We start from the raw sequence: 19,088 nt of genomic DNA, 5'->3' as shown, positions 1-19,088 counted from the left end.
TTCCCTTTGGATTTAGCCTTACCTTCAATAAAAAGGGAGATATAATAAACAAAAGTATGATGAAATATTAGTTAGCTGTTGCATAAATTTGCCTAGAAGTTGCTGATTTTTATTCTTTACAGTTTTTTAAAAATTTAATGCTGCTGTTTCAGATGAATTCAGAGAGTCAGAATGTGTAATGCATTAAATTCATTTTGCTTTCTGTTAATGAAATTTTTCGGGCAGGAGAGAGCTAAATAATATACTTTTACATTTTTCCTGATATATTGACATATGTACTGACTCATAGAATGGAAAATACAAATATTGAAAGTGTAATTCAGATGAATACAGATTGCTGAATACTTGCAAGCCTTAAATCAAGATTTGAATATAGAGATTGAGTTACCAGAGTAACTAAATATTAGACTGCTATATTTGTTGGATGTACAGAGAAGGAAACTCAAATATGGAATGTGGTCATAATGTCTTATGAATTTATAATCTGGATAAATTTCTACTTAAACTTTTAAAACGTGGATTGATAGAATCCCCTAAAAAGAAGTTTTGTTTTGTTTTTTGTTGTTGTTGAGATGGAGTCTCTCTTAGTGGCATGATTTTGGCTCACTGCAACTTCCACCTCCTGGGTTTAAGTGATTTTCCTGCCTCAGCCTCCTGAGTAGCGTGGATTACAGGCGCCTGCCACTACGCCTGGCTAATTTTTGTACTTTTAGTAGAGACGGAGTTTCACCATGTTGGCCAGGCTGGTCCTGAACTCCTAACCTCAAGTGATATGCCCACCTCTGCCTCCCAAAGTGCTGGGATTACAGGATTGAGCCACCATGCCTGGCCTTTTTTTTTTAAATTTTTAAAAATATCTCAGTTTTATATTTTTCTGTGCCAAAATCTTATCAGGATTCCTCATTACCTCATCAGCAGAGTCATCTAAGAGATACTTATTAGTTACCTCAATGTCCCACAGAACCAGTCACAGTCTTTGCTGTTATAGTCTTATGTCCATTTTCAAACTTATATTTCACCACTCTTCTCTGTACTTCCCTTTTCTGACAAGTCTATATTTTGTACCTGTGGGATCTGCATTTGTGAATTCAACCAGCTTAGGATGGGAAACATCTGAAAAAAGAAAAATAAATAACAATACAACAATAAAAAATGTAAATAATTACAGTATAATAACTAGCACTTACATTGGATTAGAAATTATAATTAATCTAGAGATGATTTAAAGTATATACAAGAAGATGTGTACAGACTATACACAAATACTATACCATTTTATATAAGAGACTTGGGTACCCTTTTTGAAGATTGGGAGTCCTGGAACCAATTCCCCATGGTTATGGAGCGCCAACTGTATTGTATATTAGTTAAGAGTATGAACTTCAAAATGAACAGCCCTGGGTGTGAATTCTAGCTCTGCTACTGATTAGCAGTTTAACATTTGGCAGATTACTTGCATTCTGTGAAATAGGATTAATAAATCAACCTGAAAATATTACAGTATATGACATGTTCAGAATAGCACTGTGCCTGACACATAAGTAATAAATGGCAATTGCTATTACTATCTTATATGGTCTCCTGAATTCTGCCTTGCCATTTCATTTCTCTAGAACTTGGTTCTCATTCTTTATTCTACTTAGAAAGTGTTTTCTATCCTACTTCGATTAATCTCTTCTAAAATTAGAGTAGTCCCTAACTTGATGGGTTCATTTCTAGTAATTTCTTCTTATCCCTGCTAATTGGAAATTGTGATTTAGATTTTTGTTTGTTCAATTGTAAATGCTTATTCTTTCTAAATTATTTGTAAGCTTCCTGAAGGCAGAAGGTTTTTGAACTCGGCATGAGACCCAGTGTCTTTTCTAGCAGAAACAACCAGTGAATAGTTGTTTAAACTTGAGATTGCTTATTTCAGATCTCTAATCAAAATTTAGGAAACACATTTAACTGTGTACAAAGGTTCTCTACTTCTGATTTTATAATGGCCTTTTAAACAGTACCGTTTTATTATTTCCATTGGATTTATTTACTTCATTTTTTTCCCCCAAAATGAATTTAATGGCATGAATTCATGAATTTTGAATATTTCTTCAAGTAGAGGATCAGGTAGCTGGAAGGGGATTGGGTTTACCTTAAGCCAGGTAAGGTAAGCCCAATTTTTCTTCTTTTCAAATTACATTTTGTCACTTCATTCTGTATTTATATATATGTTTCTCTATACATGAAATTCTAGACTCATATCTATATATACACGAAATTCCAGACTTTTTGGATTTTTTTACTATCCAACAAGACTAATGTCTTACTTTCAGAAGTTGAGGAATGCCTTTTAGTATTCCATACCTTATTTCTGTTTTCTAGTTGTGACAGGCAGGAGTTCCTTAATATAGGAGAGACGGGGGCATTATGGGAACCTTGCTTTGGGGCACTATGAATATCCCAAACCTGTTGGGTTTTTCCTTCTGCTTCTTAACTTTACTGTGACTGCTGGAATATCAAAAGTAAAGGATCAGGACTTGAGTTCCAGGGTTACACCAAGGCAACCAGTAGTATCAGAATGGAATTAACTACAGTAATCAGATCCATGGTTGCATTTGTGATATTTCAATTAGGGTTACACTATGCAAAGGTATGATTATCTGCCTTGATGTCTGCTAAAGAGACTTTAGACTTTTTTTTTTTTAAATCTATTCAAAAATCTATCCAGCCCTCATCTTAATCACTGTATTTTAATTCTATATCATCTCTTGAGATGATTAGTTGCTGAATTTACAGCCATTTGTGAAGTCATCTTAACCTCTTTGCAGACTTAAGGAGTGCTCTTTAATTTCTGTAAGTTTTAATATACATGCTCATTACACTTTGTAACAATTATTTCATTCATTTCTTGAGCAAGTATTGACACAGAAAGTATGGGCCAATAAGTGAACTGCTGTGAAGGATACAAGAATTGATAAAACTGATCATTCTTCATGGACCTCGGCCCTTGAAGGAACTCACATTCAAACAATTGGGGATAAGGGAGAGAGAAAATAAATGAGTGTGTATTATAATAGATGGTTGTCAATGCTACTGGGGAAAAAAAACAAATGTGAGAAGCAGGGGTAGAGAATGTAAATGATATGTAAATGATGGGGGTGAAGAAGGTTGTGATTTTAAATAGGATGATTAAGAACACCTTGCAGATAAGATAACGTTTGAACAAAGACCTGAAGAAAGGAAGTTTTGGATATGTCTTCAAATGTGGCTTTGTATATTTATAATATTGATACTTGGATAGCTGCTAGCCTTTCTTTTATACTAAAGAGTCCTAATTTTTACATCTGTCCTCACACAGCATTTTCTGCCTTTCTCTTTGCCCCCTTTTATCATTTTTATATGCTTTTTTTCCTGAGGAGGTGTGTGTGTGTGTGTGTGTGTATGTGTGTGTGTGTGTGTGTATGGAGAGAGCGAGAGAGAGAGATGCTGACTAAAACTAAGGAATCGAGCAGATTGAGACACTTTAAAAATTAAATTTTTGAAGTCCACCCTACCTGCTTCCAAGTTGGAGGCTCTTCTGAAACACTTAACAAATTGAACAGCATGTACACATGAAGTGTCAAGAGTAAAAATCACAATAATAGGCAAATAGAAATTAGAGTTAGCCAGACTGCTAATTTGGTTGGTTATACCCTTAGTTTACTTATGACTAATTTAAATTGGACAGAATCTGCATATTATGGCTTCTGTGATAAAAATGCTCTTCAGTGTTTTATATGAAGCAGAATGTCATTGTTTATATAGCATAGCTATCATCTAGTCATCTTTAATAATAATTTATGAATTGTATTTGTAAAACTTTGTATATGTAAAAAGACATAAATGAGAGGTTGTTTAAATAAAAGTTACTAATGGAGGCAAATTGTTTTGAATTTTGTTATTTTGAGAAATAGATTGTCATACTGATATTTTTAGAATGGGATTTTTTGTATACTAGTGTCAGAATCATATTTTCCATTTCAATTCGGTGTCATATATTCAGCATTATGGGCCTGTCATCCATTATGAAATGTACAGTTTCACAGTATTTAAGGCTGTTGTACTCAATTGGACTACTTAAAAAATGGTACAAAATAAAATATAATGAATATAACATAAATGTGTTTATGTTTTCAAGTTATTTAAGTTAAGGAAGTAGGCATTTCTATGGAACCTTAAGCAAAACAACTACCTTTCTCTGTTTGGACTTATACAGTTATATATACAATATTTATTTTTAATCCAGATTTCTATCCTGAAAGGCTGATTCAATGATTATACTTGCAAATATGCCCAGGTATTTCTGTCTGAAGTGAGTCAGCTGTGCACACATTTTATCAAGCTGTGGGCCAGAGTCTGTTGAAGATGAGTACCTGGTTATTTCTGACTTTAAAAAAGTAAATAAAAAGTTAAGCAAAATTTAGTATCTCCACTTGTTTATGAGACCATAGTGTTTTATGAAAAAACAGGAGGTATAAGAGAGTTTGGTGACCAATGAGTTTTCTCTCATGTTTTTCCTCCTAACACTTTTGATTAAGGAAACATTTAAGCATATTAAGCATAGAGCAGTACGATGAAATCATGAAGTGGATTTCCATGTATCCATCACTCTGCTTTAAAGTTAACAACTTATGTTTAATCTGGTTACAGCTATAATCTTTATTCTCCATTATCTTATTATTCTCGTCGCTTTTTACCTGTGGAAAGAGAACCAACATAGATGACTCAAGGCTAACATTCACATTGTCAGTCCATTGCTGTACTTGGTATGTTGTGTTATCTCCCCTGTGGATGGAGGGGTGAGGAAAAAAATTTCATGAAAATAATAAACGTTCATTTCTAAACAAGTGTTAAATTTAAGGTTTTGAATTGTGAACTGTCATTTTTTTATGTTAGATTTAGAGTTGGAGTTAAGTACTGTGTAATTTTTCAAATTGAGTATAGACTGTTTCCAAGTGTTCTGTGAGATAGTATCATTTACCTCTTTGTTAAGATGGCTTCTTTTATGTTTTTGAAAGACTTTCTATGTATTTTTCTTTCACTAAAAATTGTGAAATATATGTGAGTTTTTGGTATTCATAATATGGTGTGGCTGAAATTATCCTTTGAATTTATATAATGTACTTCAAGGTACCTTTTCAGTATTGTCAATTATGAATTTCAAAAATCAACTGATTTTAATATCTCAAGTTTCCAGATAAAGATGAATAATATTAGTAAAAAGTCAAAGTGATTTTTAATATAAGAAGTAAGAAAACGTGTTTAACTGAGGTTACTCTTCTAGTCAGTTCTAATCAGTGTCACATTCCTGCATTAAATTTTAATATTAAAAATCTCTTTGGGCAGGGCACAGTGGCTCACACCTGTAATCCCAGCACTTTGGGAGGCTGAGGTAGGTGGATCACTGAAGCCCTGTCTCTATTAAGAATATAAAAATTAGCTGGGTGTGGTGATACATGCCTGTGATCCCAGCTACTCTGGAGGCTGAGGCATGAGGATGGCTTGAACCCTGGAGGCAGAGGTTGCAGTGAGCCGAGATTGCAATATTGCACTCCAGCCTGAGTGACAGAGTGAGACCCTATCTCAAAAAAAAAAAAAAGGAAAGAAGCAAAGAAAAAATCTTTTTTTATATCTACATCCTTTTTGACCTTGGCTAAACAAATTGTTGAAATAATTTAAAGAAATAAAATAAAGCAATCTGTCAGGAGAAAGGAGAAATAATATTTTTATGACCTTTAGAGTAATTTTATTTTTCTTTTTATACTTGGTAATACATGTGTACTCAAGTATTCTAAACTGTAAGTCAAGTCATTGGTTACTACTCTGTATGGTACATCAAAGATCTTGTAATTCTTGATAAAAACTATGAAATTTAAAAAATCTGTGTTTAGTTCTATTTGGCAACATTTACTGAGGATCTTTGATTTTTACAAATTTTCTTTTAGGAAGGTGAGTATGTGGAGATGAAGCAAATGTAATAGGGTGTTACAGTGCAGGAAGACTGGGATTTGCCAAAAGAGGCTTAATTGCATGGTAGAATATGTTATTTTCTACAGCTACATAGTACATAGTTTTTTTTAAGGATGCCACAGTTAATTATATCGAAGCTTTGTAGCCTTGAGGAGACAAGGACCCAATGAATACCAGAAGGCACATTCCAAAGATACTATCAATATAGATATCCACACCCCTTTTTTTTTTTTTTTTTTTTTGCTATTTATTTAGTAGTACTGACAGAATCCTAAGTATTCACGTAACCAGTTTAGAACTTTGATTCTTTAAGATCAGATCCTGCAGAATTATTTAATATATTCGACTAGTAATTGACCAAGTATTAAATAACTGTTTTGGAAGTTAACACATTTGCCTAACACATGCCTTGTCAATAGTATACTCCTCAGTAGAATCTGACTTTAATAACTTTATTGACTAATGTGTGTGCATGTGTAGTGCATGTATTTGAATGTTTTGTTCTTATTTGGGAAATACCAATTTTAATTTGTTTTAAAGGTTTTCATACATTAAGCTCTATAGATTCAAGTTAAAATTTTCTTATACAGGAGAACTAGAAAGTATTCAAATCTTTGTAAAATTAAGTGGAGTTTATAAGTTACTAATCTTGGTTTTTACATTTATGTCTGCTGACATCACTGAATCTTTTAAGAATTTTTTTTTCCTGTGTTGCTTTTTTTTTAAGAAATAAGGATGAAGCAAGGAATATATAATTCTTGAATATAAATTTTCATATTTGTTTTCTCTTTCTCGCTTTTCTTTTCATCGGGAAAATGAATCCACATTTCTTCTAATAAGTCCTCTTTCAATTTTTCTAGCATGTTCTTTTCTCTCATTTTTTTCTACTCTTTTTCTCCCATTTGCTCTACTCTGCCCTGCTGTGCTTTGCTTTGCTATAGGCAGTTGCAGTTCTAAACCTTCTCGTTTCAGCCTCAGCTCTTTGGTCAGATGTTGTCTTTACACCTCTCAGCTTACTTCAGCTCTTCTTTATTGTTGATTTCTTGGCTTTTCTTTTTGGATATTTGTTCCATGTTCCTCTGTTTGTTGCTCTGGGGTGCTTTTAGAGAAATAGTTAATTTCTTTTACTCTGCTTCCTATAGTATGTAATGAGAAGAAATGAAAGCAATGATAAAATAACAGATAACCATGACTCTTTAAAAAAGAATAAGATAGTGCAGTTGACAGGTTATTTAAAGGGTTCCCAGGTCAGAGTAGTTAAGTTGGATGGCTAAATGCTTCCATGAATGTAGAGAAAATGTATAACTTAAAAAAAATTAACTTTCCAAAGTTGCAGGCAATATTCATATAGCCAAAATATCCAGGGAAAGTTCTGGATAGATTTTCATAGTTAAGATGATTATTTTTATTTATTTTTTTCTGTGTGGTCTTTGGTATTTTATGATAGAACACCTTCACGTTGGTCTCCAAATACTTTATGAAAAAGGCTTATTAGAGTAATACAAATCAGTACAATTTCTAAAGGAATTAGAAGCTGTCCCTTAACCTCTATCCACTTTTCAAAATTCATTTTACACAATCTGACCAACAGTATTTCATTGATAAACTCTGCTGTGCTTTTCTTCTCATTTGCATTCAAATAATGCTATCTACTTTTAGTAAATTTATGTGAATTTATTAAATGTTAATCTTTAAAGTTATCAAATGTACATATGATAGGCTAGTATAGATTTTATAATATAAAATTATCACTGTCAAAATGATGAAAACAGATCTCTGTTTTTATAATAAAATGAAATGTGGAACTTCCATATTTTTGAAATAATTTTTTGGGGGAATGGTTTTTATTTTTACTGACTTCATGACTTTTGGGTTCCTAGGTTTAACTTATTTTTCTATTATTGGAGTTTATAAAAGTTGAAGGTACCTAGTACTGCTTTTTTGCCTAAAACTTGCTCAATTCATTCATATCCATTATGACTTTTAGGGGACTGTATGGAAATAAAAACTTGGGGAATGGTAGGTGGTATAATTGAAATGTAGATCATAATCTGTTCATTGTTTGTTTTACCAAATTAGTTAGGGATTCTGAGGATACATTTTGAATATTTGTGTATGTTTAGCATTTTGTCCCTTTGTTAGAAATCTCTCAGTGTGACTTGTTTTTAATAGGATGTGTCTTGAATTGTGGGCCAATCACTCTTGAAAAGTATTAAGCCCTTTAAACACACTGGTTGAACCCACAGAGGGAAGCCTACAGGTTTATTAGCACTCCTTAGCCTGAAAGCACAGCATACCCTTTTAGGTTGCACAGCAACAGACTCCTAGCAACCATAATAGATTGAATTTCTAAGAGTGACCAGGCCGGATGTAATAATAAAGCAAGAGGTACAAACAGTTGTCATGGTTTTCTTTTCACGGTAAGTTAGTTTGATTTGGGAACGCTTAGCCTTTGAAAAATGGGCAACCTTCTTATAAAACTACTACTGTTTGTGCACAGGACTTGTTTTAAAATAGTAGTAATAGTACCAAATTTAAGGAGCTACTGCTAAAAAACAATATACCCCAAATAAAACAACAACAACAACAAAAGTATACCATGTAAAGAACTTTTCAGGGAAGTATTTTTAAAGAGATTCTCAGAAACTAAGTGTATGTAGTATAGCAAAATAATCAGGTTTTTTAAAAATAAAAAATTTATATTTGTGTTTTCTCATTCTTGTTGTGATCCTCTATTTAATTTTGCAGCAGCTTCTTATAGTTTTATGTGATTTAAGTTATGTTCATGTGAAACTAATGATATAATAAACTTTTAAAATTTATCTTAAGAAAACAGGCCATTTGAACTGTTTATAAACTTTTTTTTTTGAAATTAAGAACTAATAAGTAGTGGAGCACAGAATTTATTAAAGAAGAGTAAAGTTTTAAAATACATAACCCTTTAAAGGTAAAATCAACCATTGTGACAGTAAAAGTATCTGTGATATACTTGAGTGTAATATTGTGCTGTAACTTAACGTTTCTCCTTTGTGTCCTTTAGTGTGTGATTGCTAATGTAGCCATGAAAAGGAGATTAATTCAGATACATTCACAACCTGAAACAAGATGCTTCCATCAAAAGAATCAGATCCTTATATAGCTGCTGGAGTTGGGAGTGGAACTACAGTCTTTGACAGCAATAAGCTGTAAATATACACACATGCTAATACCCTTGATTTGTTCATCTTTTGTGTCAGCATTTGGAAAAGATTGTTAAAGTGGCAGTTATAGTAAGACTGGCAATTACAGTAAAGAGCAGAAATTAGGTATTTGTGACCTATTATATTTCATTAAAAGACTTCCTTATTAAAATGGCACTACTTACTCTGATTACTTGACAGCTGCCCTAAACAGATTAGAAAATACACAGTTCAACTAAAGGTAAAATCAACCTCTTTAAAAAGCAAGCTTATGGCATAGAACAAGTAAATGATATAGTGTATGCAATTTTTTTGTAACAAATTTGCTTGAGGTATAGATGTTTATCAGTGATTAAGTGGTATATTTGTTCATATTCCTATAATAATAGTTTGCTCACAGTGACATTTCCCATTAAGATATTTTCATACACCCATCTGATATATTAGTTCCTACTAGAGGACCTTATTATGAGGCATCATAATTCAAGAGATCTGCATGGCTTCAAAGAATCTTTTTCTGAAGTGAGGAGTTACAGCTCCAATTCAATGTAAATACTTCCCTTACTAGGCAAAACTCTAATTTTTGGAAGTTTCACCTCGAGGTCATCAGTGTTTTTCTTTATCATTGTGAGCCACTGTGAATGTAATACTTGAATTTGGGGCTGACTTTCAGAACATTGAATTTTTTTTTTTTTAGAGAAGAATTCCTTGCGGTACTTGTTACCTTCAAGATATTTCTGTTTACTTTGTTACATAGTATAGTGACTTGTATAGTGACTTACATAGTGACTGTAGCACTTTATAGAACAGTACTGCCTATCAGTTATTCTGATAGTAGTTTAGCTTGGCATATTGTAACATTTCAAGACTTTGTCCTTATATTTGACATCATGAGGTATGGCATAAACACTGTAGATCAGCCTGTGAGTATCAAATCACAGCTCACTCTTGAAGACACAAATGCAGGTTCAATGTGAAGCAGATTTGTGGGAAGATTATCTCCTGCAACTAATCTTGAATGTAGATTTTTGTCAGGACTGTCACAGCGTTAATAGAAGGCTGTTGTAGTATTTGCATGGATTTGTAAAATTTCTACAAAGATGCAAACCATGCTGTGTGAGATGCTTGTATGCCAGTTCCACATACACAACTATCTATGACCATATCGTTAGCTTAATTTTTTAAAATCTGAGGCATCTTGCATGAGGTGTGTTAGCTTGCAAAATTATTAGGGAAAAATGTGAGTTCTTCTCCTTTGAATAAGAGATACTGGAGTTCAAACCCTGGTTTTGTCATTTGGTAGCTAATTATCCTTAAATAAATTTCTTAACTGCTTTGATCCCAGATTTCTAATGTAAAAATGGGAATATCACCTACACTGTAGGAGTTTAAAATGAAAGATAAAGTGAAAGGGAAAATGAGATAAGTGTATATAGAGAGCTTAACATGGTAGCCTAGAATTAGTACTCAAACTGTGAAAGCTAATATTCTTATTTTCATCTTTCTGGCTTAGTCTTTATGGTGAAGGATATGAGGAGGGTTTTGCAGGAGAGGGTAGCAGCTGAAAATAGTAACATGGAACTAGACAATTGGAAACAAAATTGTTTTCAAAGAGGAATGTTATGCACTACATATTAAGTCATTTTTAGTATTGTAAGTGATTAAGAATTCTTTAAATTTTTATGAAACGGCCTCTCATTCAGATTGCAGTCTTGGGGCAGGATCTTTAAAGTTTACAGGAGCGGTAATAGAAAATGCACTAAGAGATTAAATACCTACTACTTTCTACAAAGAGTAAAATTTAATTAATAGAACAAGTTTACTTATTTTAGTAAATAAATACAGTGAGGCTTGTATTATTTAAAGAGTCAGCCTGTCTTTAAAATTTTCTTCTGTTTAAAAATTTGTAAGAGCAGAAGTGACTAAACTGCCCAGACTTACATAAACACCTTACAATGTTGATGTAAGAAAACTGAAAGTGAATATAGCTTCTGCTTAAAAGAAGTAAGGCAGCAGTGGAATCACAAAGTTTGATTACTTTTGGCACTTTTTGGCCTACCCCTTAAAACTATTTAATGTGTTCATCATTGATTTACAAAATACAGTTTATATTTGAATATATTCTGTTGTTGCTTAAGTGACCATAAAGGCGTTTAATTTAACTAGAAGGTAATATTTTCAAAAGAATAGAAGTGGTTTGAAATATAATAGTGGTTTGCAGTGGCTAGTGTGATTAAGTTGGTTTAGGTAGTGGTTATCCTATTTCAATTCTTTGAGGAGGGTACATCTAGCTTACCTAAGATTAATGAAAAGATGAGGCATAGAACATGCTTGACACTGCCGTGATATTTTAAGAGAGAAGAAAACCAGGCTAAAATGATACTTTTAGAGCCAGGGGAAACTACTTACACAGATATAGTTACACAGATACAGTCTTGCAGATAAAACCACTAGCTGATTCTAGCATGATTTCTTTCCTTGAGCACAACTTATGTGTGCATATTAAGCTGTTTAATGACATTATAAAGAATTAAATACTGCCAATAAATACAAAAATGTTAAATTTCAGAGTTAAAATACATTCTATTGATAGTTGCCTTTTTTTTTTACATGAATGAATATGTAATTTACCTTGTGTGGTACGATATCTGACTTATGTATGGTACAGTTGACCACTTGTAAAAATGTAGAACATAATTGTACTTTTTATGCTTAATTGGCTATCTTGTCTAGCTCAGTGAAGATTCATACATTAGCTTCATAAATTTTCTTGCTACATAGAATTTTTTTTCCTAAAAATGGAGAAGTTTTTGCCTTATGGTTATCTTTCTTTTCTCGATATTCTGAGCACTTTGAATGGTTGAATAGGGGATAGTATAATATGTATACATATACATTAATATACATATATATGTAAATACATATACATATGAAATAGTGTAGACTTTCTTTTCAGGGCAGTTTAAAGTTAGAATTCTTCATATTGATATAATTCCTAGGTGAGAAAAACTAAACTACTAGACTTATCCAGACTCTCACTATTGGTAAGGCCTTTTAACACCAAAATGTTTTATGCAAACTGTATACTATATATAAATGCTTCTCAAAGTGTGATTGGAAGACCGCTGGAGGCCCTTTTTCAATTCTCTGTCTGTGTGAGGTTGCATCTTCTTCATAACCAGCCAAAACAGCAGACTGAGTGTAGAACTATTTGTTAGAATCTGTCTTTTATTAAGCAAGACATTATTGGATTTTATATAATTGTGAAACAGTTCCATACTTATCAAATTTTTTTATTTTGGAAAATTTAGATTATTTTATAATTTAAAAATTAACATAGAATGATTACTATTTTGAATTAATGCATATTTATTATATTTCTCCATTTTATTTTCTAATAAGATGAGTATGGATAGATAAAACTAATGATTTAAAACTGAAGCCTTACCAGTTGCACAGAGCCACTGTTGCTCATCTCTTCTTAATTCTGCATTCAGAATGTCACATTTCTCCTTGAAAAGTAGCCGTGTCAGGAGTATACACACCATGCAAATTAGTAGAAACCACAAATCTGACTTCTTTTGGTGAGGAGGGAAAGAGTGGAGAGTTGGTTGTTAATGGATATATGATTGGATATAATATATGCCAACAAAAGTTCTTTGGGATTTTCAAAAAAAATTTAAGATCTGAAGGGGTTCCAGGTGCAAAAATTTGCTTATTATAAAAGAACTGTTGCATATTACTATACCGTGCAAATTTAACACTATAGTCTATGCAAATATGTGATTGAGGCAGGATTTTCAGCCAGGACTCTGTCTCTAGGGCCACTTTACTAGTCCTTTCTGTAGTGTCTTCCAACAAAATTAACTCCACGAAGTGATTTGAAGTCAAAAGATACATGATATCTTTTGTTGCTCTCATCATACTAAGTACATAGCTTACTTGTTAAATGGTTCAAGACTATCAGTATTATGGGGATACAGACAAATGGAAAGAAAAACGGTTATGGACTTGAGTGGTTAGAGAAACCTTCAGAGATGAGGCAAAGCAGGACATGGATCTTAGAAGATTGTTTTGGAGGTGTATTGTCTGTGATGAAGAGGTTACGAACAGGATGGCATAGTGGCAAGTATGGTTTTGTTATAAAGAGTTTCAAGAGTTTGTTGGAAAATTGTGAAGCAGATGGAGCGAAAAGGAAAAGGCTTAGGATTTGGACCTTAGCTAAGTTTATATAGGATAACCAGTGAACGTATATTTTTAAAAAATGGATTACATATTAAGGTGAAAGTGGTCCTTTAAGGAGATTAATCTGGCAGATGTGTGTAGAATAGATAGAGCAGATCGGAAGTCAGGGGAACCTCTCTCAATCATCTGAAAGGTATAATAGGGTGAAGAATTTGGGCTTTTAATTCAGAAAGACTATGGTTGAAATCCTTTTTCTGCTATTTTTTTACTTTCAGTTCATGGATAAGACATAGATAACAACTAGCCACTGGGGTTGTAAATATTACTAAAGGTGTGAAAGAGCCTAATACAGGTTAGATGCCTGGCACCAACTAGGACCCTCCTTAGCAGTTCTGTTCTAGAACTTAGTGGCAAAGGGAAAACTGACCCTTCGTCACCTTGCCTGTGTCTTGTAGTCTGCCTTCATTTTTCGTATCCTAGGCTCTTTGCCATAGCCTGCCCCAAGATCATTCCACAGGCAACCTTGCTGCACCCCTTACAAGCTGTCTGTTGACTACTCTGTAGGCCTAGAGTTGAGTATGCTGAATCTCCGTCTGTCGTGAGGAGTGTAGTCCAGAACTCTGCATGAGAGTTCAGGGTTCTGGGAATCTGCTGAAGTAGAGTCTAAAGGATTCAGGGAGCATGGCCCTGGGCTGTGCAGATTCTTGCCTCCCGAGGAGATACCTGGCCAGAGAGCCAAAGCAAGCTCTCTAAAGCATGTGGTCCAGACCAATGGCCTCTGTTACCTGAGTCTCAGGGTGGTGCTGGAAGGGATATCTGACACGAGCGACAAATGAGCAGGGCTTATTTACTGTTAGTAATGGGGCATGAGAAAATGCGAGTGAAAAAAAGATGAAAGATCACTGGGTTCGAGGAGAATTACGGAGCCACTGAGAAAGTAGGACAGTATTTGGGCGTTGGTAGAATGGGACCTGAATGTAGAATAGCCATGTTGTGCTCCAGCACCTAATGACCTCCTAGCACATTATCAAGCATCTAGTACTGACTCAGTAAATTTTGAAATGCAGGATAGATATTTCGAATAGTTGTGCCAGAGATGAAAATAGAGTCATTGTAGACTATGGACGAAAACAAGGAAAATTAGATCTTGTGGTTGGGGCCAATGTAGCACTTTTGATGTTAGGTAGATAGCATTGATTAGCATGGTTATCTGTAAGCTATTAGTGTGTAAGGACTGTATTATATATTTAATTTTTGTATGTGTGATACCAAATAAACAGCTAGTCTTTCTTAAATTAATTGAATAATATACAAGAAGGAGCTTTTAAGAAATGAATCGGATTTTAAGATTAAGATGAGTGACAAAGACAAATTTTTATCATCAGTAAAGTGGTATGCTGAGGAAGATGTAATCATATAAAAACCAGATTCTGAGCAATTGTGATTTTGCTCACAATGAGATAGAAAACAGTGAAAGATAATGTTCAAAGAGGATGTTTTATTTGCAACCTATTTGGAAAGAAGTAAAGAACAGATGATTAGACTAGCCTGAATTTTTCTTTTGATATTTACAAGGTAGATAGATATAGGGAAAGGTAGTAGGGGAAAAGGATTAGAATTAAAGGAGTAGGTTGAATTATAAACATTTAACTGTAGATATGTTTGACTCATGTTGCTCAAAATTGTTAAGAAGTATTGTATAGTCACTTCGTTGATAATATGTGTGCTACAAATAATACCTCATGTCAGAAAATATATTTTATAATGACAAGTAAGAAAATATGGGAATATGGTTAAAATTGCCAGGTTCTTTTTGAGAATTCAAGTGTGTTAATTATTGTAGAATTATTGCATTTTTGCTGTATCTGATTTGTTATCACCTAAATACACAGCAAACACCTGTGATTGTTTTAGTGATCCTTGTCTTGTCTTCTTCAAGTAATCCCAAATTTGTGTATTTAGACTGTTGCCTATTCATATATACTCAGCTGTGCTTGTTTGCTTTGTTACTTTTCTATGTCTAATGGACCAATATAAAAATTTATGGCAACTGTCACTTAATGTCACCTTTACCTTTAAAGAAAAAAAGATAAAACCAAATCATGCCAGGTAACTATGATGCTCTTTATAGTTAACTAAATGATCAGATATACTTTGTAATAAGTTGATCTCTGATATCATGGGCCAAATTTAGGGAACATATATAAGCATATACATGTAAGTATGTTTGTATATCACTGCTACTCCACATTTACTTTATTAGCCAATAAAAAGTATTAGGTTAAAAATAAACTTGTATATTATTCTTTGAACAAAAGATCTTTCTTTTAAAAATTTTCATAATACTAAATTATTTTTAAGAAATGAACAATGCATGTCAGCTGCTAAACCATTCTTTTGCTTTTCTGCAAGAAATTAGCACGGTGATTTTCAGAATTGTTTGCTCTTTCATCTTCATGGTTTAAAAGTACATATTCTTTTAAAGAATGCTTTTTCTCAGATTTCCCCTGATTAATTTTTTTATTATTAGAATACTGTGATTACTCATTGAATTATAATTCTTTGAAAACTAAAAATTATCTCACGTAAAATCAAAAATGGTGTCTTTTTTGGCTAAATAAGAAACATTTAAAAATATCAGTGCATTCAGTGAAGAAACACTTTTAAAATAATTCAGTTATTTAATTAATATAATTAATACTTATTTACAAACTTAATAATTTTAAATAATCACATGCCTTCTACATATCAAAGAATTCATTTATAATGTGAACTAATTGTTCTTGCTTTTAATATTTTAGGCCACTTGGTCATTCTGGCCAAGTGGTAGAGAATATATTGAGTTTGGCTCATGGAAAGAATATGAGGTAATTTGAATACATGTTCTTTATAAATAATGAACTGTTTATACATAATACAGAGTATTTTGAGGTGTCATATATGAAATCTCATGTCTGAATTTTTTAAATAGTAATTTTCTTTTTTCATATTTTGAGATTTTTTTCTTTCTTGATGGTTGGCAATAGTTAATATGGTAAGGAACTTTATTTTCTATCACTACTATATATGTTTTCAGGAAAACAGTATTAGATTATTCTTTACTTAGTTATGTGTTTTTAGTTCATATTTTTAAATGCTTCAGTTAACCTAACTTTCTGTGGTGCTGTAAAAATCACAAGAGAGTTCCTTCCTTTCTGCCTACCAACTTCCCATCCCAACCAAACATGCCCCAAGTAGCATTAAATGCATACTGCATTTGAAAGTCATAACTGCCACACAGAGTTTATAGGGGAACAATAATGAAAGAGCACTGGAACTCCAATAATGTAAAATTTTCAGGTACTACTCGGAGCGGTTTGAGAGCGCAAATAAGAGACCCTTAAGTGAGTCTTTTTCTATCTCTTTGATACCTATATGTAACCTTGCATAATGTGTGGGTTTGACATTCTAAAATAGCAGTCAAATAAGTGTATATGCCACATGTATTTTCATAGTGGTTCTGTAGATTACCAAGCATTAAGCCTAGATCAAAGTAAGTTTCAATTAAAGGTAGAAAAATAATAGTTGACTTTATGAAATTCAGCCAATGATACAATAGTATGCTTATCAGCAGATATTAACTATTTTTTAGAGTAATTGGTTAACATACTGCTGATGTCATAATTCCCCTATGCAATAATAGTTTGGTTATGTAGGAAGATACAGCAGCTTGTTTGTGTGAACTGCTTCCACTACAAACAATACTTTAAAGAGAGGTCTTCCACTGGCATTCAGAAAGGTGAAAAGAGCAGGAGTCAGTGTAGGGTGGGAAGGGTTTCAGAGGGAGAGGCATAGTGTCTGTTGAGTACTTATAAGCTGTTTGTTGTCATTGGTCTTTGAGGTTATGTTTGCACCCAAATTACTTCCTTACCTTTCCAAAGAGTTGAAATGCAATTGCCAGCCCATCGAGGATGATCAAACATTACTATTTTAATGTTTCTTAATTTTTTATAAATGAAGCCTATATGATTAAAATTGGTATTATTTTATAGTAATCGTGCTTTTTTGTAAGCATATATAATCTAATAAAATTTTAAAAAGTGTTAATTATCTTTAAGTCCTACAGTTTAATTTCCTAAGTTCGAAAAATTGTGTTCATATTGTTTCAATCAAAGATGTGATGATAAAATAGAATCCATCAGTCTTCACAGGGAATAACGTGTCCTTATTTCAATCTGATGTATGTTCTCTGTTTTAGTAGCCATTAAACAGAGGATGGAGGATAATCTTTAGTTTCTTTGGGAAGATAAAAACCCAATCTGCTAGTTAAGAGGCAAAGCTTAAGAGAAATAAGCTGAAGCTATATCTTCCATTTCAAACTTGTGGTTCTGGATAAGTCCTCTGTAGAGTACATAAAGAATTCCCCTATGCATTTTCTTAACATTTTATGGGTGTAAGGTTGAAAGATAAACTGAATAGTTTTGTGTCTTAAGTCCTTCACAACATTATTTATAGTCAGTAATTGCATGTATGTATAGAAGTTACAATTTAAGAGCTATAATAATCTTTATCACAGATAGTATATTTAAAGAGACTTAGTACCAAGTCTTTTAAGTAGTTTTCCTAGGAAATATTACAATTTTATCATATTTCTCAAACCATTTGAGTTGTCTATCAAGCCAGTCAGACCTTCTTTTCCCTTATCACTCAGTTTTCATGATTGAAGATATCTCACTATGGACATTGACGTTATGCTTAATAATTGTGAATGCTTTTATGGATTTGGAGAAAAGCGTTTCCGTAGTATACTTTTATTAAAAGTACTTACAAATATATCAAAAATAGTTTAGAGCAAATTAACCAATAGATGTGTGGGTGAAGTCCTTTGCTTGGTAAAGTAATAGGAAATGAGCTTACCTTAAATTGCCCTGAGAAAAGCAATAGAGAACAATTCTATGTTTCTCATTCCCTCTTTTTCCCTTTTAATTTGATTTTTGAACCTCTTTTCATTTTGGTAACATTAAACTTATTTGTGGTATGTGAAGTAAGGAAGTACCTTGGGAAGGGGAGTGGTGGGAAAAGAAGCATGCTTATTTTAAAATATTGCCTAGCATATGGAACAGTAATTATAATATGCCTCATATTATCATAGGTGCTGCTATACAAAGGTCATGCTTCACAAAGCTCTTTGGTGTCTGGCATCTTAATTTAGCTTTTCCCAACATTAAGTTATATGGGGAAGGAATTGTTTCCAAATTAAGGATGAGGAAACCAAGACAGAGAGGTCAAGAAACAGTTTTATAGATCTTGTGACTCTTAATCTAATATTTGTATCCACTATATTAATAATTTTTAAATTATGTTTTTAATAATTTGAACATTTTCAACCGAAATTTTTCATGGTATACCTTTGGAGGGATGGTTGGAAGCAGAGCAGGTCCATTTTTGTCTCTTTTTAAATTAGGATTCTGAGTAGTACTTTATTGGGAGAAAGGGTTTCAAAGCTGCTGCTCTATATTGCTTTCCTAGGTGCGAGGACTATAAATTAGAGTAGTAGACTATACCTCTATTTTGTTACTGCAGGTGCTAGTAGTGGTGGTTCAAGGTTATGTGCTGCTTTTTTTAATGGCATCATGGATCTCGAAATACGAATTTGACTCTTGGTAGTTTCCTTTACTTTTATTGCTTTCCAACTAATATTTACTGACTTAATACTATACACAGGATACTTGATACTATACACAAGTTATTAGCCTT

General features: G+C 32.9%; 1 protein-coding gene across 40 annotated transcripts in view; it reads left to right on the top strand.

Moving 5' to 3' along the window:
- Positions 1 to 19,088, top strand: part of RFX3 (regulatory factor X3) — a 304,192-nt gene that overhangs the window by 16,865 nt on the left and 268,239 nt on the right. For 9 of the 40 annotated variants that reach the window (XM_078368250.1, XM_078368243.1, XM_035304833.3 and 6 more), the window contains one exon: positions 9,029 to 16,219. The exons of 24 other annotated variants lie outside the window; for them this stretch is intronic. The gene's annotated coding sequence lies outside the window, so the exon portion shown is untranslated. Of the gene's footprint in view, positions 1 to 9,028; positions 17,131 to 19,088 lie in introns of all 40 variants that reach the window. 7 more of the 40 variants (XM_078368359.1, XM_078368346.1, XM_035304847.3 and 4 more) reach the window with 2 other exon arrangements.

This window comes from Callithrix jacchus, chromosome 1, assembly GCF_049354715.1.
Source record: "Callithrix jacchus isolate 240 chromosome 1, calJac240_pri, whole genome shotgun sequence".
Lineage (NCBI taxonomy): Eukaryota > Metazoa > Chordata > Mammalia > Primates > Cebidae > Callithrix > Callithrix jacchus.
This window is presented reverse-complemented; position numbering and strand designations above follow the sequence as displayed.